The sequence below is a fragment of the Siphateles boraxobius genome, unplaced genomic scaffold (assembly GCF_051911475.1).
Source record: "Siphateles boraxobius isolate OS27281-9 unplaced genomic scaffold, OSU_SipBor_1 61, whole genome shotgun sequence".
Classification (NCBI taxonomy): domain Eukaryota; kingdom Metazoa; phylum Chordata; class Actinopteri; order Cypriniformes; family Leuciscidae; genus Siphateles; species Siphateles boraxobius.
The window spans coordinates 5,034,407-5,041,428 of record NW_027509188.1 but is presented as its reverse complement, the minus strand read 5'-3'; positions in this window follow the sequence as shown (position 1 = coordinate 5,041,428).

Below are 7,022 nucleotides of genomic sequence, written 5' to 3'. Positions count from 1 at the left end.
TATATGGACTCACAGAGATGGATTATTTCCTTAAAAATCTTTGTTTATGTGAAGAAAGAAAGTCATATACATCTGAGATGGCATGAAGTGAGTAAATGATGAGAGAATTCTCATTTTTTGGCCGGACTATCCTTGTACCCACCCAGTCACTGCTTTGTTACTTTTACTATAACAGGAACTGTTCAAAGGATCATAGCATCATTTAAAATGTATATGAATTTTAAATATGTATTCTGTATTTGTAATTGTGCATTTTGTATAGTAATGTATATCATGATAATACTGTGCATTACATGTATAGTATGCAGGTAATGTTTTGTGGATTCTGGTCTTTCCTGTCACAACATTATTGCATCCAAGACTTTCACTTTGATACTTGTGTATATGCCGTATTGACAATAAAGAATGTACATTTATTTGAATTCATATTTGTAATTACTTTCATTTAACTGGTTGTATAAATCACAATTGAAACTGTTGATGATTGTTAAAATTTTAATTTTAAATGTACAATTTTAAATGTTAGAAGATAATATTAACTAAATTAAATAACTAAATAAAATTATCAGCATGATAAAAAACATTCTTTGTATGACATATGTAATGAAATGCCCTCTGTATCATTTGACAACAGGCCACGATTGTAATTTTTATATTGTTTAAATTCCTCTTATGTAAGTGATCATTAATGTTGATGGTGTAAATGCATATGCTGACAATGAGTAATGTGATGGACATGGTTGCCAACCTTGATTACCTGGTTGAAGTGAAACTTTCTTCTCGACGGCTGAATATCACACACTATGCTAGTATTTTTTTTAAATTGTAACAGCTCAACCTAATCAGAGCCTAACATGCAAAAGAATCATCAGGAATAAACAAATATTCTCCGAAAACATTGGACACTATACAATATTTTCAGTATTATACAGTAGGCCTATTTTAATGTACAATTACACCTGAATAGTGAATAGACTCAATAGATCTCTTGCACTCCTAAAAGCTTCTGTCGACAAAGTAGTAGCAGCAGGTAAATACAGATAAAATTAAAAAACAAAAATAACTTAATATCAGTAAAATGAAATAGAAAGCTGCGCTTACAGACGCTAACATTCAAACATGTAAACACAACACTGACGTCTTCACTTCCAAGTCACGAAGCTGTCAATCAAAAACTCAGTAGCCAATGAGAACACACTGCTACTAGCCCCGCCCCCACCGAGAGATATGTGTCAGAACTGCGAACGAAAACTCAGGGAGCGTAAACGAAAACTTCAGAAGCGTAACTGAAAACTCTGGAAGCGCATTTGTAAGTTCAGATCAGCAAACGAAATATGAGAAATAGTTAGCAAAACATGCCGTGTATTAAGAACGAAGTAAAAAATGGACTCAAAAAAATACCAAAAGATACCAGTGACAGTTGACAGGGAGAAAGGAATTGTAGGTGCTTTGAAAAAAAACTTTACCAATCTAAGTGTAGTGTTCTGCCGCAACCACATCTTACAAGATGTGGAATATTGGGTTAAGACACATTGGGGGAAAAGGGATGATGTGAAGGTCCTAAAAGACCATGTTGAGCAGCTCATTGATTCCTCCTGTCCAGATGAGTTTGATGCCCGCTATGATGCCTTCGGAAAAGTATGGTCAGAAGAATTCCTCTGCTACTTTGACCATCACCTGAAAGCTGACATTTGTGAAAACATGGCTGCATACTACACCAAACAATTCTGTGCATTTAAAGACAAAACACCAACAAACAATATAAGTGAGAGCATCAACAAAATGATAAAATACCAAAATGAATGGCGAGAACTTCCAGTGGATGCAATGATGCTCTCACTGTACTACATGCAGTCATACTTTTTATTTGAATTTCAGAGGGCAAAATGTCGCTTGGGAAATTATGCAATGAAGCAGAACCTTAGCGTAGCAGTGACGGATGTGAAAATGCCCCCTTTTCTTCCTTTGGAAGAAATCATCAAAAGGATCAAGACCAACACAGAAAATGAGCCGTGCAAAGTTGAAGGAGTTAAACTTCTGTCTTCTCAGACATCTTTGGCCAAGACAGTCATTGAAATGGGTCTGGTGAGTCTAAATCCATCATTGAGAGTGTTTGTCGTGAAAAGTCCCTCAAACGAATCAGTACATGTAGTTCGAAATACTGCAAATGGTGCATTATGCTCTTGTCCCAGCACTGGAAAATGCTACCACATTTTTGCAGTAGAAATGGCTACGGGGCTTCACTTTGCTACAAATCGAACAAACAGCCTCTCAGTGATGATGAAGAGAGGGAGAGGCAATGAAACAAAATCGGGCCGGAAAAACCCAGAACAAAAGATTATGATTATTTGGTGAACCCGGCACCAGACTCTTTACTGTCTTCATTGCCTGACTCTCTGGTAGACAACATTCCACAAATTCCAATGGATGCTGAAAAGGAGGACAAAACAAAAGATCAAAATAAGTGTTCCGATACAGCTGCTCAGTCTAAGGAGCCACCACAGACTGATGCTGGGAAAGATACTTGCCAGTTTGGGTGCTCATATGAATCCACCTCTTTGGTGGACAGCATGCCATCAATTTATTTGAATGCTGAAAATAAAAAAAATACAGAGCAGGAGTGTTCTGATAAAGCTACATTGTCAAACTTGCCATCACGACCAGGTGCTGAAAAAGAGGACAACACTTACCAGTTTTGGCTTTCAAATGGCGACAGTCTGCCTCTAAAACCACATCTTTCCAGAGTATCCACACCAAACAGTGCAGGGGATTCATTTGCTCCTTGGATGGGTATCAATGACATTCATGACTGGACAAAGGTCTCTCCCAAAAGCCACTGTCTTTCTCCAATGACCTGGCTTGAAGGGGAAACAATTGAGCAGGCAATTAATGTCTTCATTCACCAACAAAAAAAGTCAGACTCAATTCTGTGTACCCACATACCTTTACCAGCTAGCTGCACTAGAAGACTTTACTCCAATTTTACAGTTTTGTGCTGCAAAAAAGGCTCTAAATTACGATCTAATCATAATACCCTTCAACACTGACATTACTGGCCGTGGTTATCACTGGGTTCTTGCCACTGTAAATTTCAGAGAGCGAGAGATCTCAGTGTTCAATTCAATCCACAGTCTTAAAACTTTGAAGCATGCTGCTCCAAAACTAATGAAAGTAGTAACTTGCATGTACACTTCAGCAAAAGAAAACTTTCAGGCTTCTGACTGGAAAACTTCAGATGTGGTGAATACTCCACAACAAGGAAATGGGTATGACTGCGGTGTCTTCGCTGTAGTGAATGCTTGTGCTATCATTGACAACACACCATTAGGTCCAGTCAACAGTGTCAAGGCAAGAATGTGGATTCATACCCTTATTGAACAGTATGAGCCTCCAAAGGTCAGAAGGGTGGGACTCTCACAGGAAAAACTGCAATGCTTTAAAAAAGAAGTACAGACAAATGATGCAGTCACACAAACAGTACATGTAAGCAAAGCAGATTACGCTGGTACCTTAAAAAGACTACACCTGAACAGCAAAGACTGGACTCTCTGCTTAACCACAACGTGTAAGGGTGACCCAAAGCACAGAGATGACTATATCTTGTGCATTATTTGCAGACGGTGGTTCCACCTTAAATGCACACCATCAGCTGACCGGTTAGTTGTTGCTTGCACTGATTATCATAAATGTCTTAGGTGCTGTTCCTGAGGCAACACATTTGAAACAACACAATGAAACGTGTTAACACTGTGAATGAAATAGTGCAGGTTTCATGATCAATAAAATTGATAGTGAACTGTTGCAAATACCCCAGAAAGAAAAAAGATAAATATATATTATATTATTCCACATTTATATATATATATATATATATAAAATATTTATATTTATAAATATTATATAAACATATATATTATTATTATTATTCCACATATATATTATTATTTCATATATATATATTTATATTTACACACTGCGTGCCTAATTATTATGCAAGTTGATTTTCTGATAATATTATTTTCCCAAGCACCTTTTAAATCTCTTTTTTGGCTCATTTTATCTGTAAAAGAAAACCTGCTAAACAATTATGCACACCTGAATATAATGCGGTTTTCACTTCCAGCCTTCATTAACAATTATATATCACTTAAATTATTAAATACAAAATTAATAGTAGTTATTAAGATTGATGTGGTTTGGAATTGGTAAAATGTGCTTGCGGGAAAAATGTGATCAGAAAATCATAAATAATATATATGCACACAGTATACAGATAGATAGAATAGATAATGTATACCATTTTCATATGTGTGTGTGTGTGTGTGTGTGTGTGTGTGTGTGTGTGTGTGTGTGTGTGTGTGTGTGTGTGTGTGTGCACAGCCAGGCTCCATCACCACCCAATCAAGAAGATCACCTGAATACTATAACCTTCACCTGCACATCATCTCCTCATCATCCCAGGCAGTGTAAAAGCACACACCTCACTCTGGCACTTTGTCTGGTCTTGTTTTGAGCTAGGACTCACTTACCTGTTGTTCCTGCTAAAACCAAGTATATGTTACCTCCATTGTCAGAATCAGAAAGAGAAAGAGCTTTATTGCCAAGTGTGCTTGCACACACAAGGAATTTGTTTTGGTACTGAGGCTTCCAGTGGACATATACAAATACAAATACAACATGAAACATAATACTACAAATTATAAGAATAAAAAATAAAAATATAAATATATGAGAATAAAACTATCACAGTTGGGTTTAGTCAGAATAGACATTTTCAGATTTACAGATTATGAACCTATTTACAGTGTTTTGAATATTATAAATAAATAAATCTACATATAAGTATCACCTGAGTTGTAGGATATTGCACTAAACAGTGGGAGTATTGCACTTACAGGCATATGCCTTGGGAGGAATGTTAACTGTTCAGGAGGGAAATGGCCTGTGGGAAGAAACTGTTCCTGTGCCGAGATGTTCTTGTGGCCAGTGATCTGAGTCTCCGTCTTGACGGTAACAGTTCGAGCAGGTGGTGTCCAGGGTGAGTGGAGTCTGTGATGATTTTACCTGCTCTCTTCCTCACTCTGGAAGAGTACAGGTCCTGGAGGTTTGGCAGGGGGGCACCAATGATCCTCTCCGCAGTCCGGACTGTCCGTTGTAGTCTCCTGATGTCTGATTTGGTAGCTGAACCAAACCAGACAGTGATGGAAGCGCACAAGACAGACTCAATGACGGCTGAGTAGAACTGAATCAGCAGATCCTGTGGCAGGTTGAACTTCCTCAGCTGGCGAAGGAAGTACAGTCTCTGCTGGGCCTTTTTCACAGTGGAGCCAATGTGATTGTCCCACTTCAGGTCCTGAGAGATGATAGTGCCCAGGAACCTGAATGACTCCACTGCTTCCACAGTGCTGTTCATGATGGTGAGTGGGGGGAGTGCTGAGCTGTTCCTCCTGAAGTCCACGATCATCTCCACTGTTTTGAGCGTGTTCAGCTCAAGGTTGTTATAACTGCACCAGACAGCCAGCTGTTCAACCTCCAGTCTGTAAGCAGACTCGTCACCATTTTGGATGAGACCGATGACAGTGGTGCCGTCTGCAAATTTCAGGAGCTTGACAGTGGGGTCTTTAGAAGTGCAGTCATTAGTGTACAGGGAGAAGAGCAGTGGGGAGAGAACACACCCTTGGGGGGCTCCGGTGCTGATTGTGAGTGTCTTGGATGTGTGTTTCCCCAGTCTCACTTGCTGCTGCCGGTCCGTCAGGAAGCTGGTTATCCACTGACAGATCGAGGATGGTATGGAGAGCTGGGTCAGTTTGGCTGTGAGAAGACCAGGCATGATGGTATTGAAGGCCGAACTGAAGTCCACAAAGAGGATCCTTGCATAAGTCCCTGGTCTGTCGAGATGTTGCAGGATATAATGCAGTCCCATGTTGACTGCATCATCCACAGACCTGTTTGCTCTGTAAGCAAACTGAAAGGGATCCAGCAGGGGTCCAGTGATGTCCTTCAGGTGGGCCGGCACCAGTCTTTCAAACGACTTCATGACCACAGACGTGAGAGCGACAGGTCTGTAGTCATTAAGTCCAGTGATTTTGGGTTTTTTGGGGACAGGAATGATAGTGGAGCGTTTGAAGCAGCAGGGAACTTCACACTGCTCCAATGATCTGTTGAAGATCTGCGTGAAGACCGGGGCCAGTTGGTCAGCGCAGGCTTTTAAACAAGCAGATGAGATGCCGTCTGGGCCTGAGGCTTTCCTAGTCTTCTGTTTTTTGAAGACTCGGCTCACGTCCTCCACACAGACCTTAAACTCAGGTTGGATGGCAGGAGGGGGGAGTGATAATTGGAGTGCAGGAGGTGATGATGAATGTGTGAAGTGCAGATCAGACCGGGTGTGTGGTGTGAATGAGGGCTTTTCAACCCGGCAGTAAAATGAATTTAAATCGTCAGCCATGTGTTGATTGTCCACAGATCGAGGGGATGGTGACTTGTAGTTGGTGATGTTCCTCAGGCCATTCCAGACTGATGATGGGTCGTTGGATGAAAACTGTTTTTTCAGTTTATCAGAGTAGTTCCTTTTAGCAACTCTGATCTCCTTTGTCAATCTGTTTCTGGCCTGGTTATACAAGATTTTATCCCCACTTCTGTAAGCATCCTCTTTGGCATGACGAAGGTGTTTGAGTTTCCCAGTAAACCATGGTTTATCATTAGTGAATGATAAGAGTGTCCTGGTAGGAATGCATGTATCCTCACAGAAACTTATATATGATGTTACAGTATCTGTGAGCTCATCCAGATCATTGGTAGCAGCTTCAAAAACAGTCCAATCAGTGCAATCAAAGCAGGCCTGTAGATTCTGCTCTGCTTCATTAGTCCATCTTTTTACAGTCCTTATTCCAGGTTTAGCTGATTTCAGTTTCTGCCTGTAGGTCGGTATGAGATGAACCAAACAGTGATCAGAGAGCCCCAAAGCTGCCCGTGGGACGGAGTGATACGCATTTCTTATTGTGGTGTAACAGTTGTCCAGTATA